This window comes from Botryllus schlosseri, chromosome 11 (genome assembly GCF_051294905.1).
Source record: "Botryllus schlosseri isolate E-star chromosome 11, Bs_hap1, whole genome shotgun sequence".
In the NCBI taxonomy this organism is placed as follows: domain Eukaryota; kingdom Metazoa; phylum Chordata; class Ascidiacea; order Stolidobranchia; family Styelidae; genus Botryllus; species Botryllus schlosseri.
The window spans coordinates 1,561,076-1,583,276 of record NC_137246.1 but is presented as its reverse complement, the minus strand read 5'-3'; the positions used below and the strand labels follow the sequence as shown (position 1 = coordinate 1,583,276).

Sequence of the window (22,201 nt, the reverse complement as noted above, 5' to 3'; positions counted from 1 at the left end):
AACAGTATCAACAATAAAAATCTGGAATATTCGGTGTTTGACAAATATTTCATGAATAACGTTGCAGCGTTATTGACGTTGTTAACATTATGCTATGTATTATAAACAACGTTATTGAGCAATCTGGCTATTTTTCGACACAGTTTGACTCTTTTTCTCAAAAGCTGTCTGACAACCCTGATCCAGCGGCTTACGCCCATATCAATGCCCCGGTCGTAAAAGCGTGCAAAGTCACCCATTTGAAAACACTTTGAATACAACGTTTTTCGTATCAAATCTGGCGGAAGTAAAATTTCACATTAAATCGGTATACCATCTTACGAGAGCAGTGATTAACACCAAAGGGAACATTTCTAGCAGATTGTGTTCGGGCCGAAGATTGGTCAATATTGTTGTAGCTGTTGTTGTTGTTGTATTGCATTATAGTGCTCGGCAGCAATGGCCTTATGCACCAGATCGATTCTATTTGCAATATTAAATTACATGTCTCTTCCGGTCCGAAAAAAAAATCGATTGCGGGAGAGATCATGACTGGAAGTGTCAGGACATTTTATTTTGGAGAATGACACGCCTTGTTGCCTAGCTGCACATTCCAGGTGCTCCCGCTCGCCTGAATATCTGGGGTAATGGATGAGGAAATGCTCAACAATTTCTTTGCTGGCAAGAATGACATAGTCCGTCTTTGTGGCTTCCAATTCGGTGTACGTGGTGGGAAAGTAGGCAGTGCGCAGTCTGTAAACATACGAACATTGACGAATGTATGTATTATGTACAGCGCCCTAGTGTAGTAATGACATATTGTTATATTCGGCGCTCTATAAATTATTATATTATATTCTTTATTCACAGTGAAACTGGTAGATACACACATAATCCGGGGAGCAACCTGCCCCCAAAGGAAAATGGCGAGATTGGAGTAAATTTTTAAAATTTCAGTAATACATTCAAATTGTTATTCCTATGCAATACACGGAGAAGTCAGATTACAGAATTGCAGCAGATGAAGAATTGGCAAGGGTTACAGAGCAGAGGTAGAGATGATTGAAGATGAAGAATCGAAATTACAGAAATTATGCTGTGATTCACAAGTGTAATTTTAGTCCAGTGGTGCATTCAAGGCCTTCCGAAGAATGTGCACAGTGCCCAATAATGTGATCTTTTGGATCATGTCGAATCGAACGTTACCAGGAATTTGTTGGATATGTCTCATGAGTTTTTTGCTCACGACCCCTGTAGCGCCAATGACTATCGGTACAATGTTTATTTTGCATCGCCACATTTTCTCACATTCCATTTTGAGGTCTGCGTATTTGGAGTATTTTTCTGATTCTTTTTGCAATAGGTTGTGATCAGCTGGGACAGCCAGTTCAATGAATAAGCATTCTCTTTTCTTTTTTAGTTTGACGATTATATCCGGGCGGTTGCTTCTGATTTCGCGGTCAGTTATCACTGGTACATCCCACAGAATTTTTACTTGTTCGTTTTCTGTCACTGGTGCTGGGCTGTAATCGTACCAATTTTTTGTCGAAGTGGTGATGTTAAAATGTTTGCATAATTCAAGATGAATGTAGTGACCAATCCTATTGTGTCTTCATGTGTATTCGGTAGCTGCAAGTGCACCACAGCCGGACATGAGATGTGCTACAGTTTCATTTTGGTTATTATTATATTCTTTATTCACAGTAAAACTGGTAGATACACACATAATCCGGGAGCAACCTGCCCCCAAAGGAAAATGGCGAGATTGGAGTAAATTTTTAAAATTTCAGTAATACATTCAAATTGTTATTCCTATGCAATACACGGAGAAGTCAGATTAATACGCGGAGAAGTCAGATTAATACACGGAGAAGTCAGATTAATACAGTGAAGATAGAGAAAAAAACAAGAATTATGTTGTCCTGCAAGAAAATACGCCTGCATTGGGAATCTTCCGCATGCTCACTGAACTTGGCAATCCATTTTTCACGACAGTATTTGGAGACTCGAACTTTGGCTTCCTTCAGCGACAAAGGAATAGAGATGTTAGCGGCGTCGGGGGAACTTGCAGCATGCTTCAGTGTTTGGATCAAGTCACTACCTTCAAGTCACTAGTCATTTCGAGTCATTGCTCATTCTTACTCGAGTCAAGTCAAGTCAATCGATTTTCATAAGTGACTATAGAGTCAAGTCAAGTCACTCGATTTTTGGAAGTGACTCGAGTCAAGTCGAGTCAAGTCAAGTCAAGTCAAGTCAAGTCACGAGTCAAGTCACCATTCAGTTGCCTTTTCGAAGTATGAAGCATGATACCTTCATTGCATTTTGCTAGCTGTCTGAAATACAGATTGAGTGGTCATTGATTTTGAGCAGATGAACCAATATAGAGTTAAATATACACGCAAAAAGGCGCTGTATCACTCACATATACGTATAACTGCCAGGGTTGTAATGACTCGAGTCATGTCTCGACTCGAGTCCGACTCGAGTCACGATTTTCTGATGACTCGACTTGACTCGAGTCATTTTTTCAAAATACGAAAATCACTCGACTCGACTCGAGTCAATCTGTGTATTGACTCGACTTGGACTCGAGTCATTGCGCATGACTCGAACCAAGTCATTGACTCGAGACTCAGACGGCCAAGACCGACATTTCATTGTAATTTCAAAGAATTGTGAGGTACCCACCCTTCTGGGATTTTGTATGATTGGTACTGGTACTTGAAAATGCGATCAGAAACTGCTAAAAGTGAGGAAAATTAGTATATTATGAATGCAAAACATTCGATATCACCAATTACAGTTTTATAAAGTGAGTTTAACAAGACCTAAACTGGAAACTGAGCAGTCAACATAATGACGTGGACTCGGACTCGAGTCATAATACCATGACTCGGACTTGACCCTCTGTTAGATGACTTGGACTCGGACTTGACTCGGTGGTGAATTGAAAATGACTCGACTTGACTCGAGTCAAAACAATAAAAGTGAATTTGACTTGTGACTCGGAGCATTGTGACTTGGTTACAACCCTGATAACTGCTAAACCTCAGTTTAACCAGCCATGAATAGATACGAATTGATAAGATGCAATACATTACGCATTTCCAAATCGATATGATACAATCCGAGCCTGCGCCAAAGGTTGAGGATTATATAACCTATATTCCAATTCAGTTTCAATAAAGCAAGAGAACAGAGAACAGAGAACAGAGAACAGAGAACAGAGAACAGAGAACAGAGAACAGAGAACAGAGAACAGAGAACAGAGAACAGAGAACAGAGAACAGAGAACAGAGAACAGAGAACAGAGAACAGAGAACAGAGAACAGAGAACAGAGAACAGAGAACAGAGAACAGAGAACAGAGAACAGAGAACAGAGAACAGAGAACAGAGAACAGAGAACAGAGAACAGAGAACAGAGAACAGAGAACAGAGAACAGAGAACAGAGAACAGCGAACATAGAACAGAGAACAGAGAACAGAGAACAGAGAACAGAGAACAGAGAACAGAGAACAGAGAACAGAGAACAGAAATTACTTTACTATACTAATTTACGACAACGTAAGCTGTAAGCTTCTATCACTTCGTTTGCGGTCAATTTATTTGTGAGAGAACAATGGAGGATCAGTAAAACGCACGATCATTAAATGATTGGTCGCTATCACGGGTTACACCAGCGCGTCGCGAACAATCCGAACATATGCAAGATTCCGTTATTTTGATCGATACCGATTACTTGATGAATTGAAATTGACTCGTGAACTTTGCTCCGAGTCGCGAGTCAATCCACATTTCTGATAGGGCGAGTCAAGTCAAGTCATTTAATTTTAGTAAAGTGACTCGAGTCAAGTCAAGTCATACGAAAAAGGTGACTCAAGTCTGATTCGAGTAATCCCAACACTGGCATGCTTTACCAATTTGTCAGCCTGTTCGTTGTATCCGGCCTCGTGATGCCTTGATATCCAGACTATAGGTGTGATGCGATGTTTCTTTGTGATAGATCTCTGCAGAAAGTCATAATATTAGCGACCACATTGTTGCATACACTTTTATTTTCTATGCAATCAATGTTCCCTCTAAGATGCGCACGTGCGCAAAAGCGCAGTGCTGAAACGGTCTCTGCGCACAGAAAATCTAAGCTGCGCACAAAAAATCTGAAGTGATGACTTTTTTTAGTCGTGGTGCACTGTTCTCCAAGGGACCGCGCAAGCGCGCATACCCGTGAAAAATTAGAGGTAACATTGCCAGGGACAAATAGTGTTGTCGCTGAAGTCTGAAACCGAGGTACTTGTGCGGTCGTAGAGTTAAATATTGCGCTCTGTGAAGAAATGATATTTTGCAATGACGTGCGCCTCACGAAATAGATTTTTGTTTTAGTATGGCCTCGTATACGCGTGAGCGATACTGATGTCATTTCAATAGCGCAAACTTTTCTTGGAATGGCGAAATAACATGGTTTAACAAAGTTATAAATAACAATGGGATATAGCTCAGGGGTTCTCAAAGGGTGGGCCACAGGAGTAATTTGAGGTGGGCCACAGAGCTATTTGTAAAACTGAAGAATTAGTGAAAGTTTAGATATATTTTTTATGTTCGTATGTTCGAAAATGGGAAGGGAAACGGCGGCTTTTGTCCCACGGCTATGACAACTTACGGCCAACAGCAATGGCAATAATTTCGATTATATATAACTGGAAGTTAATTCTGAAGTAACCAATGACTCCCACAATGTCATAATCATACGTCGTATGCCCTTGAAACTGGTAGGCTACTCGGACTGAAATGCACTCCATGTAGATTTATTGTAGGCCCACTTCGGCAGGTCGTATTATTGTTATTAATTACAAACTTCTTGTGGAAGTATACGGTAGGCTACCACCACAACGAATCGCAATGGATTGAGGATTTAGTACAGCACATTGATCTTTGAAGTCGGTATAAAAATGTCTGGCCTTGAAGTCATTACACATGATGAAAGAGTCACATGAATTGATTGTATGATTGAATTTAATGTTCTGACATCGCAACTTCAATAGGTGGGCCTACAAGTCATACTATGTACATTGTACATTGTACATTCTAGTTAGCATATGACAATTCTTTTCCACTTCTCTGCTGTATCCCATTCACCGAAGAACTGTTTGAAGCGTGCCCAGAATTATGATAATATTCCCCACCAGAGTGGAACTAAAACCTCAATCACACAGTGGATGCGGGTATTGGATCATTGGGTTTCACGACGTGAGTGGAACATCGGAAGTAGGCCTACACAAGCGTCATACGAGCTTTGAGGGTCGTAACTGTCGCACCCCGAACCCCCAATCTGGGGCGCTCGAATGCCCCAAAGATTATTTCGATGGTTGTTTGTTGGCGGATATTTATTGAACCTGAAAATTTTCGTCGCGACTGTATTTAAATATGATTAGTAGATGTGTATATTTGAGAGAAATAGCCATAGCGGTTGCACCGATTACCACACATTGAACATGACTATGACTCCTGGATAAGCAGTGCGGGCCACAGAACATTTTCAAACCCGAAAATGACCTCTGGAGCTCGAAGTTAATCTGCGAGAAACTAACGTATAGTCTTCTCCGCGTTGGTTGAACATTGCGTAAGACTTACTGTACAATTACATGCCGTGAATTTCCGTAGTCACCACTTCCATCAGGCAAATCTGATCACGTATGGTAAGATAGGATAATACGAAGAATATGCAAGTACAAGCATCAATATTGTTGAAAAAATCCATCCCCCTGCAAACGTTGATCGGAAATGCTGCAACTGTGCACTATAGGGCTTTAAATTACATCAGCTTCTCAGCAGCACAAATTTTGATTTTATACGATTCGTTTGAACGGGAATCTTCTGTCAATAAGGTCATACGCTGATATTGTTTTTGCTTCAGTCAGACTTCAATATTCGTATCGTTATATCTGACTATATGTCTTGATAGTAATGAGTGCATTGCCGGTATTAATACGCGACATCAGTGTTTTAACGCGGTAGGCCCACATCGATCGCACGCATTGACTTGAAGTGCGTTCTCGTGCTTGTATGTCATCATGTACATTGTACACTAAACGGATTCATTATGACGTCACATATGATCGCACAAAATTACGATTCACCGTCTATAGTACTTGCGGTTACAGGTGTCCACTGTCCATTTGTGTCGCTGCAAGTGTATTGGCTAGCTGCTTGCCTGTGTGGCCAACGTTGAGTGAATACTCGCTAATTCTGCTTAGCACTGTTTATACTGACCGCTTTTAATAATGGCAAAACGAAAAGGTAGTTTCTTATCCATTCACATAGCCAAATTAACAAAGAAGTGCGATTCGTTTAACATCGGGTTGTCGGAGCATGTGAAAACGCAAGACAAAACTATAAAATTAGGTTGGATTATTCTTTTTCGAGCGGGAAAGGTCTACTCTCGAAAATATGTCGTGAAGCCAAAATAGCAAACGGATTTTCGGATGGTAAAATGTGGACAGCATGGAGGTCACGAAAAGCATCCCGTAACGAAGTCAATATACCAACGACTACGCCCGAAGATGTTTAATTATTGTTTAGGGGAACTAACTTTTCCAACACACGTCACTCGATCAGCTCTACCAGTAAATCTGATTACGTGAGCAGAGAGAGAATAAAGATTGATAGCATAAAAATTGATAGCAATATACCGGTTCAATCATGAATTTTCGAAAATTTTCGCGCTTGGCGCGTTTAGGCGACAATAAACACTCTTAACGCAATCCCAATGTAGATGATAAGTAGCGAGAAAAAAACTTAGAGGCCGAGGGAGTTTGGTTTATCACCCTATGGGTGGGGGGGGGGCTGGTTGCGCACTGTTGTCAAGGGCCTGCGCAGTGAGTTTGGCGTGGTTGCGCAGACTCCAGAAAAGTTAGAGGGAACATTGCCTGCACTGCACCTAGATTATCGGTAATGACATCTTACATGTAGGATAGCAGGTTTGGTACGCCCAAGCGAGACTTTTGTTGATCGGGATTAGCTCTGTAGGGAAAACGAACAGTAGACAATCAAGACATATATGCTATAAAGTATAAATGAGAAATTGTAGTCGTAAACATAAAACCCAGAAACAAAGCGACGATTATTTTTGAGCAATCAGTGAATATTGTTATGAGCCCCTGGTAGTTGTACGATACGTGACGATTGCACTGCTGCGAAATAGCCATAGGATTAGGCGCCGAGTTACGGGGTGGTGGCCACCCCATGCAAAATGCGTAAACGCCCGCCGTCTGCGCTGTCAATTAACGAGTACGTGTTATCGCGTAAATGCCAACTATTTACCATTAACCGATACGCGCGTGAATAACTGAATACTTGCTTAAAACGCCCCAATAAAGTGTAATCCGTGATTAGTAATCAATCACTAATCATACAATCGAAGCGACCTCGCTGACGGCGTCGATTTCGACACGCTTGCGCTGAGAAACACCATCTCATTTCTAGGCCAGACAAACGAATTCACGTTCTATTTCTCTCAATTAAGTTGTATTTCCGCGCATATTCGTTTAAAAAATAACTCTTGAGTTAGTTTCGTAATAGTCTTTTTAATTGGAGCGCGATCGCGAAATAGGAAAGTGTGTTTGTGTATGCCTGTGAAGAGAAAGTCATTCCTGCGCAAAGTGCGCATATTCATTACTCTAACAAGGCTTTGCTAATTTTCATCGGGAAATGCAGCAATGCAGCTCAAACGTCATTTTAATGAGCAAACAATTGTCGCGATGTCAGACTCGGAATCTCGTTGTGCTGTACGCAAGTTGAGTAATTACTGATTAGATACGCACTTTCTCGTTTGCTATCATCTGTAGACAACTAATTCTTATTTGCTTTATACATTCGTATTACCTCGATGTCACTTGTCAGTGTTAGATTTTTTATTAACACTGCGCATTGTGCAGTACATGGCGTTAAATTACGTTGTCAAATATTGATGCAACAAGAGATTCTCTGTGGCGCAAATTCTGAATTTATTTGATTAGTTTAAGTGTGAACCTAAACCTAGCTTCTATGTTCCAATAAACTTCATTGCTGGACGGACTCTATCGGGCGCAACCATATCGCGGATCGATCTCAAACCATCGGGATTTGTATTCCAATTAATAAGGTTGCGGCATGCGCCCATATTGCTCTTGTTGCAATAACACCTTGACAATTAAAATCACACCATTTCACGATCAAATTGGACTGACTGATCGGGACATACGTAGGCCGTAGGCCCCGGGCTGATATTAACCAACGCGTTGTCGGTATTAAAGCACTACGTGCGTAGCCAGTGAGCTTCTCAATTAAAACTTAAAATCCCGTACTTTGGAAATGTCAATTCACAATTCGTATGATCGATGCTGCGTACTGCAAATTAGCGAGAATCATTTGTATGCGAAATGGGTCGTCTATATCTCATGTCATCTATCGTCGGTGATATGATTTAGCGCGTCCGCACGCAGGCCTGCTACCGTCCGCAGAAACACTTTCGCCAAACAGTAACAATCTCTGAGTGTAATATTGTTTGTGTTATGTATCTTTTTGATTAAAACTTATGCCCGCGTCGAAACAAATAATGCTCGTTGCCATTGCCAAGTCTGGGTATTTAGGTATGACTCGCGCACCTTGTAATTGAAATTATTGCGGGTTTGCGGCATGTCTGCAATTTCGGTATCAGCGCAGCCTTGCCGGCCGATTGTACAGTCCGATAAAATTGTTCACTACTAAGTATTTCGCACAGCGTACTGATACTGATTTCAGCAAACTAACGATCGTCGTGAGATGTAAATTGTCGACCTCGTTGCTAGAAACTTAAGATTTCATTGCGCGCTCTGAGAAACACCGATCGCGATTGGACGACCAGATATACTTTCACCTTTTACAAATTAAAGTGCGATATTGGCATCGATGAGGGCCGCAAGCCGCGTTTAAAGTATTTTGTTAACCATTCTTGTGATAAATATTCTAGGAGCGCAAAGTTTAACAGTGTTTTATTGTGTGTGCCTGGTAGTTGGAATATATTTCAGTGTCCATAATATCATTCCAATTATGATTGGCGCACGTAAATCGGGAAATGCAGCAAAGCAGTCAATATCGATGTTTTGATCAGCAACCAATTGTCGCGATGCGAGCTACTCAATACTAAGTAAAAACCCATTGTGTTGGCGGCAAGGGATAATTACTGATTGGCAGGCCTGTTTATTTTTCGATATTGGATTTTATTTTTGGAAATTCTCCAAAAATAAGATTTGAAAACATCCAAAAATAAGCTTTTTTTGGATGGTGTTTTTTCAAGATTTTTAGTGAAATAAATGAGTCAGAGCAGCGTAAATACTGTTGAAACAACCAGGGAACTCACAAAAACACAAGAAACAGCATGTGTGTGTTAAAGGGGGTCTCCGAAGCGCTAAAAGTACTTCCACTTGCTGGATTGATCAGAGGCGTGGCGACAAGGGTTGAACAGGCGGCAGGGTATGAAAGTATGCTAGTGCGGTGCGGGCTGCATCACTGGACCTTGTGGCGCACGCCGAATACCGCCAGCTCTACAAGAATCACTTCGTCCACACGACAATGGGACTGAATGGCTACCTAGGACGGCAACTGAACTTGATTCAGGAGATGAAAAGTACCTGCCACAACTTTGTTGACACCAGTTGATTGTCAATTAGGAACGTGAGCACCTTGCTTGACTGGACACGGTACCAAACTACTCGAGGTTATCAACGAGAAAAGTCCGGCCTGTGCACCTTCGTCGCAGTGGTAGATCAAACTGATCATCCTCAATCGCATGGCCATAGAGTTACGCACCACCGTCGCGAAGCTTCAGGGACTTGGGTTTCTGATCGTGAAGGAGCAGGAGGAGCTACATCGCCTGGTCGAACGCCTTCGAGCTCGGTGCTCAGCTGAGGACTGGGACAATGACACCCACAGCAAGGACGATTTTCTGGTCGGAGGGTGCTGGGCTCACTGAGGCACGCAACTTCGTGGAGGATCAGGAGTGTGCAGTCCTCGACCTCGAAGGCGTTCGACCAGGCGACCAGTCCTCGACGAAAAAGAGACACAGCCCACGTTCGATACAGCCGTGAGCCTTATTGCAGGGTTCATCGATGGCAAAAAGAAAATTGAAGTTGCCGACAATGAAAGAGTCCTGCCCTGTCTATAACACCAAGTGGGGCAACCTCGTGGGCCGTAGGAGAGAGGACACAACAAGCACTTCTTACTCTTTTTGATTCTAATAATATAAACAACAATGATATGTAGGCTACTTTATTTGCGGCTCCGTGAATTGATCCACAAACACCGAGGTCGGCTGTCGATCAAGTGGACATCCGAGTAACTACAGAATATCGAAGACCAATTCCAATCCACGTCTTTCCGATACAAAATGGACGTCACGTCCAAGCGCATTATTGATCAGCGCTCGTCAGGAGCAAAGGCCTGAAAGATTGAAGAGTTTGAAGCCATCCGACAGTTCTTTGGGCCTCTATCGGCTCGATGTTTCCCACAACTGCGACGGTCGAAGCTGATTTCTCGAAAATCAAGTGAGAGAAGGGTCTCTGAAAGGCGTCTATCACTGATTTTGGAGGGCATTCTCCAGATCAAAGACTTTGTGATGAAAGTGTTGGGAAGTTAGATCAAGATCACTGATGATGTCGATATGTTGGATGACATGAATACATTATAATAGCATACTTCCGGTGAAGTTTTCTAGTGGTATTAGGGATAAAAACATCTTCATTTCTTATTTTTGGAGATTCTCCAAAAATAAAATTTGAAAACATTCAAAACTAAGCTATTTTTGTTATTTTTGGAGAAATCCAAAAATAAACAGGCCTGCTGATTGACCGCACGCGTTTGTAATCATACTTCTTGTCGGTCTTTCGTGTTCCAGAATTGTTGCGCTATATCAGTGGTTCCCAACCTTTTTCTACCCATCGCCCCCTTTTCAAGGTCAACACCGATCATCGCCCCCCAAATTTTGTGTACCGAAAATTGGGCATACAAACTGTAATCACCGGCGGGTTGACTAAAAAAAAGGTCAAATTTTCGGCTCGATGTCTAATTTGACACACTTTTGTAACTAAATTTCCGTGGGTTGACTAGAAAAAAAAAAAAAAAAGGTCAGTCGTTTTGACGCGTCATCGCCCCCTATCGCCCCCTTCGCTATTTTCGCCCCCCGTCGCCCCCCGTCGCCCCCTTTGTCCATTTTCGCCCCCCTGTCGCCCCCTTCGTCATTTTCGCCCCCCTGGACCGCCAAATCGCCCCCTGTGTGGCGATATCGCCCACGTTGGGAACCACTGCGCTATATGTTACTGCTTAGTCCATCGATGAATGCCGAGCGTTCGGCAATCAATAACCTAATTTCGCAATGATCTCAGCGGGAGATCGCGTCGCGTGCATATAGACGAATCTGGCTAATTGATCGCGGCCTCGCGTAACACTGATAATACGACATGTTGAATTGTAACTGAATATTAGCATCAGAATGGTAATTTCAAAAGGACAGGGTTTTGCGCTTCAAAAGGAGGGGGTTTCGGCACCCCCTGGCTACGCGCATGCCGTCACCCCATGCAAAAATAAAAGTCGGCGCCTATGGGATGACCTATCGGAGGTACAACCGCGGTTAAAACGAAGTCAACATTAAAGGGGTGTGTTTCACACCATGGGGGATGGAAAGTTGTTTCAGTCGTTGAATAGCCGGTTCTGCAGGCAGTATTCCACTTGTCAGAATGGCTTAAAAATAGTCCACTCGAGGATGGTATTGATTCAAAAATTATGTGCCATTATATACCCAGATACAAGCCCTATACTTCACATCAAAAATTATGGCGGGTTTGTTAGTCTGAAAGGTGATATAGAAAAATGCAAATGTCAATCCAAATTTACTTTACACCCCCTAAAACGTAAATCATTCGTCACAGACCCCATAACTCACGCAGGTCGAATTTTTTTGCATGAGAGGAAAGATTCTATCAGCGTGTAATTGTAGCCAAACTCACGGAGTGTAATCATGGAATTATCGTGGAGAATTTTTCCAGTATTTTCGGTCCCAGTATTCCATCGGTACCACATCCCCCTACCTGTATACTGTATTCTCTCTAATCTAAAAAAAATCGATCTTACCGAATTGCTGACGGAACACATGCATAGAATGCATAAAACATAAAAAGCAAAATTGTAATGGAATATAAGGCCTACTCAACTCTTGGTGGTTTTGAAGTATATCCGTTTAGTCTGCGGTAGTCAGGTTCACCTTTCAAGCAAAAATTATTGGTTTCAAAGTAGATCACGATTATTTCCGTGGCTAGTTCTCGTTCGTCTTTGGCATTTGGATAGCATGTAGCTTCGCAGTTGATGAAAAGAATCTGTAGACCGACAATCGGTCAAGGTGAGGTTGTTCTGACGAGTCATGTTTTTGGGGAATCAGTTTACAATTCAACTGTCATTTATTAATAAGTCGATTTCTAATCGACAGTTCTAATAGTCCGGTTATATATGATTTGATTGGGTAATCAATGGTTTAGACCAGGGATGGCTAGAAGTTCTCGATATCCTTGGCCTGTAATCGCCGCTTATATATTTTCTTCGTCTATATTTCATCTCTCTATTCTTCGAGCTTCGGTCGGGCAATGCCAATTGCGGAACTAGTTAACGCATCTTCGCATTTCTACCAACCAAAGCCCTCTTAAGTTTTCTTTGGCATTTGGAATGCTTCGTTCCATCCTGACGACGCGACAATAGAGCAGGGTATCCTCAAAGACACCTCTCACGGAAAACCGATTGAAAAGCACCGCTACAGAGGAATCGTGTGGCCAGATGATATTACATTTTAATGTAAGAGTACGACTTTGTAAGGCCTTAAGATCGGAATAATGTCGGGTACCCTGCGGCGTGTAGTTTGTTGCACATACCCGTCTGTCCGCACGTTTGTGGAGATGAAATATATGTGAAGTCGCGATCAACCCACAGCATTGTCGCAAAGTGCAATGGAATAGACATGATCGATAAATACTAAATTATTTCTAATGTGATGTTGACATTTTATTCTATGTTGTTTCATAAAAGTCACGTGAGTGATATTCAGAAACTCGGATATACTCGAATCAGAACCGAATCAATCAGGTGTTCGATTTTGCCTATGCAGCCCAACCGATTTTATAACGAGTCGTCACTGCATAATCATAACTGCTTCCACGTAAATTTCCAAGAACGCACGCGCGCTTGTGACGTGATATACTTGGTCAATAGCGCTCAGGTTGCGCTACCGGAAACAGGTAAGACTATTTTAATTCCAACTATGTTGATGTGGTGCAAGATATTTTTCGACAAATGTTTGAAGCATAGATATGCTGGAGAGTGAACAGTGTTTGCTTGACTGTACCAGATACGGACTATCTTGACTCGTGGTTTGTTTGCATCATTGCGAGGGAAATGCCGTATAATTGCTCGAACTCCAAGGGACTCATAGATTATTCTTTTCATCGGTAATACTGTGAGATACGACTGTGGTTCTCATGGATCAGGCTTCGGCCATCTTTCGTATGCAGGGTTGAACATGTCAAAATGTAAAGGACCCGTAAGTGTCAAACATTTCGCCATTCGTATTACACCAGGACTGATACCGCATCATCCGAAGATTTCGAGGGATATCGAGCAATTCACGGCACCCGTAAGGTGATGGTACACGAAAACACAGCCTACCTGAGAGTTCAGGAGCCGCCCTCTCATGGTGGAGAATATGTCACCGTACTTGTACATGAATGAACAGCATTTCCTTATTTGTATGTTACAATTTAGAGCTTATTTGAACCAGTCAACGTTATTAATAGGCGTCTTCCTTCCTCTGTGTATTCAATCGCTGGTTTAGTTATCTTCGTACATCACAGAAGCATGGTGTAAAGCAGTGGTTCTTAAGTCCCAACGTGGGTGATATCGCCTCCCAGTGGTCGATTTTGAGAGACAAAGGGACAAAATAGTAAACGGAGGCGATAGGGGGACGAAAATGTTGAAACGTCCAGTGAGATATACTTAATTACCATGGCGAAAAATGCACGTGAAGACGGATTATTCTGCATACGAAGCGAAAGTTGACTATAACGAAGGTCAACTCAACGAAAAATAGACGCGGAAACTGGTTTTCCGGGCACGCACCAGAAAAAATGACCTTTTGTTTATTTAATTCACCAGCGATCAGAGTGAAGTGAATAAATTATCTGTTTACATGTCCTCATTTTCGGATCCGTAAATATGGGTGGCCAAAATTCGTGTCGAGCTTGATAAGGGGGCGATGAGTCGAGAAAGGTTGGGAAGCACTGGTGTGTTGTATGTTGTGTTGTGTGTTGTATGTTATAAAACGTCATATTATATTTTTATCTGAACAAGACACACACAATGTACAATGCGATAAGACACAATGCGATGTAATGAACAGATTGGAGGAACAGCGTTGCAGTTGATGTCTCTTAAACTGGCATCCACATCGGCCTAGTGCCCAATGTCGCAGTTCTTTGTTCGATGTTTGTCTCTAATCCGCGGCTCTTTGTTGCTCTTTCCATTCCTTGTAAGTGCGCTATTGCGTCGGGTATCTTCCTGAGCTTTTTATGTCACCGTAAGAACAGCGACGCGGGGAAGAAGAGCTCAGAATAACTTCCGTCGCGGAATCGACCCGGGCCGCCCGGGCGGCAGGCGCTTATTGTCATCACCACGCTACCTTCGTATTGCCTGAATGTATATTCTAGTTTTTCAAGAATCAATTGGATGAAGATCTGTTTCATGATGCACGGTTGTATAATTCTTAAGTGGGTTTTGCTTTCGTATAACACCTTTATAGTATGAATACACAAAACAAACTCTTTTCGCTAAGAGTGTGGTATATGGGCGATTAGCATTCAGTTATTCCAAGGATTTGGTATACGGGAGTGGCATAAGGGAAGGTTTTTCGAAAGCAACGACTGGATTTGACATTTCGGTATGATAAGGGTCGGATATGAGTAGCCGGGTCACATTCGCATAGGGCGCATTTTAAGTACGTATTGTCACAATTACCAGTCCAGAAATAGAAGGGAACCCTTCTGAATTTTGGATAACGAAGATTGGTTTACGCTCAATTTTAGAATAAATACTTGTATGTTGTTATTGTTCAAACATTTCTCGCTTTGCATACGACTAATTTAATCAATGTATTCGATATTCGTTTACAGGACGATGTGTAGGCAGACATACCGAATATAATTGCAAGAGATTTCTAATTCCGGATATTGTGCTCTTGTTCCTGTGCGCGATGTCATTGACACACTCTTTGGCCATCGGATTATTTGCGGCGGTCGCAAGCATTGAAGGTGATTTGGTTTGTGCTATGCTGAATGGTTATTTTTATTTCCTAAACAGCAGAAGCGCGATGTTGTTAGTGGTTAATGAGCACGTCACTTACGCATTCTGTATGCGCAGTTAATTATTCAGAGGATCTCGTTAGCAAGCCAACCTTACCAGATTTTATTCTGTGAACATTTAGGTGAAACGCAAGAATCATTCCTAAACTAGAAAAAGTTGATCGCTTCCACTCACACTCTAAATCCGCAAGGTCGTATTGAACACTTCATAACACTTTTTTCTGCGTACAGACACACTTTTTGGGCATATAAACGCATTGGGCCATTATCGTCGCAACGCTTCTGCGTATCTCTCCGTTTACATGTAACACTTCGCCACTGCGGCTTATTTTCAAGAAAATTTATACTTGGTAATTTATCATCAATTTCGCATTCATAAACCATCGGTACGTTTGGAGATCACATAAAACCATGGTATATGTAAAATAATATTACTCAACTGACCAAACACTAAGTTTAAGGGTAATATTTCAATAAAATATACATATTTCCCTGTGACGCAGAGGGGTCACCACCTTCGTTACGGAACAGCGCGCTCGATTTCAGTTTGGAATTTGAATTGGTGGTTCGTCAGGCTTCAGGCAGAGAGTAGGGAACACTAAAAGACTTGGCGGAATGGATATATTGAAGCAGTTTCTGCTACCTGATGGCGTAAAGGATCATAACATCCATGTACTGTAAGGTATGGAAATGCGGTAAATGTTATTGAATATATGTAATGTGAGAGTAGTCATAAAATGAGCTCGTTTTGACATTGCAGTAAGGTCGTTTGTTTTAGATGTGTTAGTAGGCTATTGATATCCCTTATTCATATGAATGTTCTTTAGATGTTTTGTAGTATATGGTTCGTCTGATCTTATTGCTGGATGATCGAGCTTCGAATCTAATAATATACCAGGCTGCGACCAGTTCCAGTACTACGGTACTGATGGGAAGCTGCTATCGAACTAGGTTTTTTGACATATAGATAAAGGGATGTTCTCTCTATTCACACTGAAATATCCCTATGTAGGCGATATTGTGGTCCATTGTGGACAAGTACTTCAATGTCAGCAATTGAATGCCGGTATGACAGTCATGCAACGGTTTTGATTGTTTTTCAACTGCAACACATTTTACACTGTACTGTTTGTTCCAAGTGGTAAGGTGTTAACTAAAGCGATTTTTTGACATGTCAAAATAGGTCAAAATTTTGTCAAAATTGTACCGTTAGGTCAAAATTGCCAAAATTGTTTACAAAATCAAAAAAATTTTTGGCAACTTGCATTTCGTTTGTATCATAGATGATTGCACTGTCGGTGAACTTATCATTTTACAATTTACATCTTGTAGCCTACTTTACAGTCCTACCGTTGTAGACGGACCATCGTCTGCTCATTGTGAATCATAAACTGTCAAATGAAACAAATACTCAACGTAGCTTACTGCACTATCCTAACTGAAGCAAGACTGCGTGGGCATTGGTTCTTCTATTAGAAACCGTATGATGAAAAATTGCGATGTAGACAATTTTGTCATAATGAGAGAGAGAGTGCAGTGTATGCACAACTTCAGTGTTGCCGGCCAACAACTGCTGCTGGTGAACGTCCTTTCTTCATTCTTGCCAAGCTACTTAGTTAGGACAGACACTTTCTACCCGAAAATGTAGGAAAGTATCTTTCGTTGTACTACAACAAAGTTTTAATTATTTCTACCATAATACGAGATGTGACTAATACTGGAATTCTTCACGGGTCCAGATTTCGATAAAATAAGGTTCTTTCATGTACAAATTTGTCAGTTTTTATGCTAAAAGATTTTTTCAGGTCAAACTACTTCGGAAGAACAGACAACTCCAGCCAGAAATAAAGATAAGTACCGGTAGTACAATTCTAAGATTATGTGAGAAACACCTAATTTAAGTACATGGGGTCAAAATTAAGTTTTTCATCGTCAAAATATGTGTGAATTTGGCTTTTTAGTCAAAATCTTCCCTTTTTAGGTCCAAAAAGTCGCCCTAATAATAGCACAGCCAAACAAACAATTTTTTCAACAAACCATGGATCACAAGGGGTAGTATTTGTTTTGCCCAATCCCCAAATTTGAATTTTCTGAGTTTATTATGATACGGTAACTGAACTAAACTTTCTTTTGCAGGTAGTATGCATTGAAATTGACACCTTTTTGAAATGCATTTGCTGTATGGAATACTGGTAAGCATCACGGAGTTTTGTAAGGGAACTGGTATCTCCATAGAGAATGAATTTGATTCTGTTGCATTCGGTTATCTTCGTGATAAAGATTTTTATGAATGTTTGCTGATAAAATTTCACTAAAATTGGTAACAATCCAGGAAGTATACTACCTGTGCCAGAGTAAAATTGGTGGTAACGTCATGTGCAACTTTCCATTCCATTACCTAATTATTCTATGAAAGACACCCTTCTGTCATGTACAACTTATTGCAGAAAACAACAACTGTATCCAGTATGATATTTGCGTGATTACTGAGTAGTTCATTTGTATTGCTAATTTTTGCAACAAATATTTTCTTTTCAATAGCCTTGGATTGATCCTCAAATTCGTCCAACTGATGTCGACTCTTTGAAAAGAGCCCCCTGGGTCTATCGTGCCAGCGCTATCAGACAATGTTGACAGTGACGTGAGGAGTCGTTCGTAACGGGTTTTGTGCCGGCACAGTCATCTTAAGCGATACAGACCTTTGTCTCAAGAACCCATGGATGCATGTGATTATGTAAGCCTATTTATTCATTTTATATATCACCATTGAATATGTAATTTGCTGGTTTTTGCAGTCCTACTTTTCTCACGAACTATCTCGCAGAGTAGCTTACGGACTATTCGATATGAGCTGAAAAAGGCTTCATCTGTGTACATTGTACAGTGTACACTCAACTGTGTACACTGAACAGAGATGTAGTTGAACGTAATGAACTCGTGTAACCTGTACTTTAACTATTGCTTACTGAACTATAATGGGCTAGGTCAGTGGTTCTCAACCTGGGGGGCTGAGCACCTCTCCTGCGCTTCTGTAACCTACCTGTGTGAAATATTTATATTTACTTCTGCATAAAATTTACAAGTTTCCTTTGGTATTTATTGTATTTTCTAGGAGCAGCATTTGGATTTGACCTGTAGAAAAAAAGAGCCGCCATGGCACGCCACGAATCAGGGACTGATCAAGCCTGGGTTGCGGCTGATGGAAAGAATATGAAAAATGCCCTAATGTACAGGTAGTATGTACTGCAACTGGCACCTTTTTGAAAAGCATTAGTTGTTTAAAATACTGGTAAGCATCGCAGTGTTTCGTAAGTAAACTGGTATATCCTCAGATAATGAATTCGATTCTGCTGCATTCGGTTATTTTTATGAATGTTTGCTGGTAAAATTTCACTAAAATGATTAACAATCCAGGAAAGTATGCTACTCGTGCTGGAGTAAAATTGGTGGTAAGGTAACATGCTACTTTCCATTACAATAATAATTGTTCTATGAAAGACACCCTTTTGTCACATACAATTGTATCCAGTCTGATATCTGTATGAATACTGAATGCTGGTGACGTCATATTTTGTGATACGATGTTGATGTACAACGTTCTTTTCAGTTCTGTACTAGTTGCTGACGATTACCCCTGACGAGTCTCAGCCGAAAATATTCGGGCATATTTCAATATCCATATACTATTCAATTTTATATTGAAGTTTTGTACCTCGAAGAAGCTGTTCGAATATTGAATAGTTCCCTTGTATTTCAAATTTTTAAAACAAGTATTTTCTTTTCAACAGTCTTGGATTGATCCTCAAATTCATCCAACTGATGTCGACTCTTTAGAAAGACCCCCTGGTTCTACCGTGCCTGCGCCAACAGACAATGTTGATAGTGACGCGAGGAGTCATCTGAACGGATTTTGTGCCGGTGCAGTAATCTTTTGCGATACATACTTTTGCCTCAAGAACCTATGGAAACATGTGATTATGTAAGTCTATTTATTCATTTCATATATCACCATTGATAATGTAATGTGCTGGTTTTTGCAGTCCTAATTTTCTCAAACTATCTATATATGCGATATGAGCTGAAGAAAGGCTTGATGTGTATACATTGAACAGAGTTGTTGTTGAATGTAAAGAGCTGGTGTAACTTGCATTCAAACTATTGCTTACTGAACTATACTTGGACTAGGTGAACATCAAATTGAGATCATTTCTCATGTCGTGCTAATTCCAATTAATTTCGTTAACTAAATTTAATCAGGAAGGAAGGATTTTGAAAGATTGAGAACAGTTACAATTACTGCAATGAAGGAAAAGTATTCCACACCTTCGATAAGATGTCACAAAGTTTTTGTACTAAAGACAATCAATGTGTCCTTTGATATATTTTCTCGTGTCAATTCAAAGCAGCTATAAAATCTTAGAATCAAAATTATATGTAAAGCCTACCGTATGTCAATTATTATAATGGAAATCCGAACCCGTAGGAATAACGATTGTACTATATTTATTGTCGGATCTTGTTTGCAATCAATTACATTTTCAGCAAAACGAGGTTGATGAAGTCAACTGTCTTCTTCTTCAAGCCAAATTGAGAGACAAACGAATATAATCCAAGACCCAAGCGCATGTCTTATTGAAACAGGTACTGTAATCTTTCTGTTTTGTGGACCATACAAATTTACATAGACCTGCGACGTTCTGCTATAAATTTCATTCTGAGTTGCAGTTCTCCATTCTCACTGTTGCCTGTGCGTCTGAATGTCAATGTAAATGTCAATGTCAAAATGGCCGAATTGAAAAAAACGCAGACCTGATTCAAGATATTTTTATTAGTCATTATGCTAATTTTAGTCCTTCTCAGTGATAGGATTTCAAATGAATCCGAGCACCTTTCCTGCGCTTGTGTAACCTGCATGTGTGAAATATTTATATTTATTTCTGCATAAAATTTAGAATTTTAATTGACATATTCAAAACTTTGGAATTTAATCACATTTTCAAGGAGCGCAACTTGGAGTCAACCAGTAGAAAAGAAGCAAACACCATGGCACGCCACGAATCAGAGATTGACCGAGCCTGGATTGCAGCTGATGGCAAGAATATAAAACTGCTTCAGTGAAAATGGAGTATTCAGAAACATTGTTGACGTTTTGAGCTGCTATGCATTGGATTGTCATACCCTAAAGGAGTGGTTCTCAAACAGGAGAAAGCATTTGAAGGGGTTTGAAGCCGCTGTCAACTAAAATCTTTTTCGCACATGGCAGCTTGTAGTTATTTCTCTGTGTATGGTCAGAATTTAATATTTGAATATTCTCTCATCAACAACCATTACCGTCACTGCCATCCAACTATCCGTTGGGATTTCTAGCGTTATGGTTGCTTTTTTCAATTTTATGATACGACGATAAGGGGTGTGTGAAATTGTTTGCTATTATAAGGCGTGTCCAAAAATGTTTAAGAAACACTGCCCTAATGACTTCCAGATTTAATATTTTGCAGCAGACTGGTAAATAACAACAAAATCTTTTCTGTAAATCTGCAAAATTTATATGGACTCAAAGAAATGATTTCTTTGTTATTTAAACAAAAGTGATTGGCATTGACCTGATATAAATACTTGTAATGCAAGCCCAAGAATATTTTTGATGCCTGGTTAGCAGGCCCAATTTCATATAGAGTAAAAAAATACTTATGGTTGTTTATCGTGGTAGCGATACTGATACATTCATTGTTTGTTTGTTTATAATAAAATTAGAAATTTACAAGCCATAATTTGATCAGTTTTAAATGAGTTGTAATGAGTTATGTTGATCATGATCTCCGCTAACGGACGTAACCAATGAATTTGATTCCATGCCCCTGTCACGAAAGTTTAAGATACTAAATTATATTTTGTTATCACTATCCGTATGCATTCATTTTCATGATTGAGCGAGTTGCATGATATTTGTAGTGAGTTTGCTCTTAATCATTTGTGATGTTCGTGATTTCATGGACTATTCCGGAAACGGTTTTAACTGCTGATCTGAATTTATGAAACCCTGTCACAGCAGCTATTGGAAATTTCAATGTTTGCACGTATTTAATCACCCATGTTGGGTATTATAAGCGTCATTTATTCATGAATCAATAAAATCTGATTTTATTTTGAGCCCTGCGTTCCGGTGACTAGTCAACCAGTCACTTTGAGACTGAACACTTTTTAGGTAAACACTTTTAATTTAAACACTTCGCAACACTTCTAGGTGTTCAATTTTTGGATCACGTTTCGTGTTCAATTTTCCGGGTTGAGCAACACTTCAAAACTTAGAGTGCAGTGCTTATCAAGGCCCCATATTTCCATCCGGCTTAGCTGTTGCCTAGAAATACTACCTCATGAGTAAAGAGGTCAGCAGTTTCGCTTGTGACCTGCGGTGAGCGCCGCAAAATACATTTTAAGGCTGTAAATCTAATGTAGTGACTGATATTATAAAGGGCAATGTAGCTCTGTAGCAGTGGTTGTCAAACTTTCAGGGCGCGACCCAAATCTGAGTTTAGTGGCCTTTCGCGACCAAAGCCTCACACATCAAAAATTCATTTTAATAATAGTACACTATACGTATTATGGGCATGTATGACATAGATAACGCGCAGACGACAGCTGCACATTTCTGTTGCGCGTTATTTCAAATTGAAAAGCTTCTTGGAGGTACAGAACTTCAATATACAATTGAAATGTATATTCATATTGAAACGAGCCCGAATATATTCGGCGGACACTCGTCAAGGGTAATCGTCAGCAAATAGTAGAGAATTGGAAAGAACATTGCAATGTTGT

At 40.5% G+C, this 22,201-nt stretch overlaps 1 long non-coding RNA gene across 2 annotated transcripts; it reads left to right on the top strand.

Annotated features, from left to right (window-relative positions):
• Window positions 1–14,875: 14,875 nt before the first annotated feature.
• On the top strand, window positions 14,876–21,706 carry LOC145451053 (uncharacterized). Of its 2 annotated transcripts, XR_013918682.1 has the most exons (7): window positions 14,876–16,067; window positions 17,191–17,577; window positions 17,927–18,119; window positions 18,498–18,618; window positions 19,174–19,364; window positions 19,928–20,026; window positions 20,387–21,706. It is a non-coding gene; the product is annotated as an uncharacterized LOC145451053 (long non-coding RNA). The 2 variants fall into 2 exon arrangements; XR_013918681.1 differs by lacking the exon at window positions 17,191–17,577 and having other exon boundaries at window positions 14,876–16,165; window positions 17,623–18,119; window positions 20,387–21,703.
• Window positions 21,707–22,201: the final 495 nt, after the last annotated feature.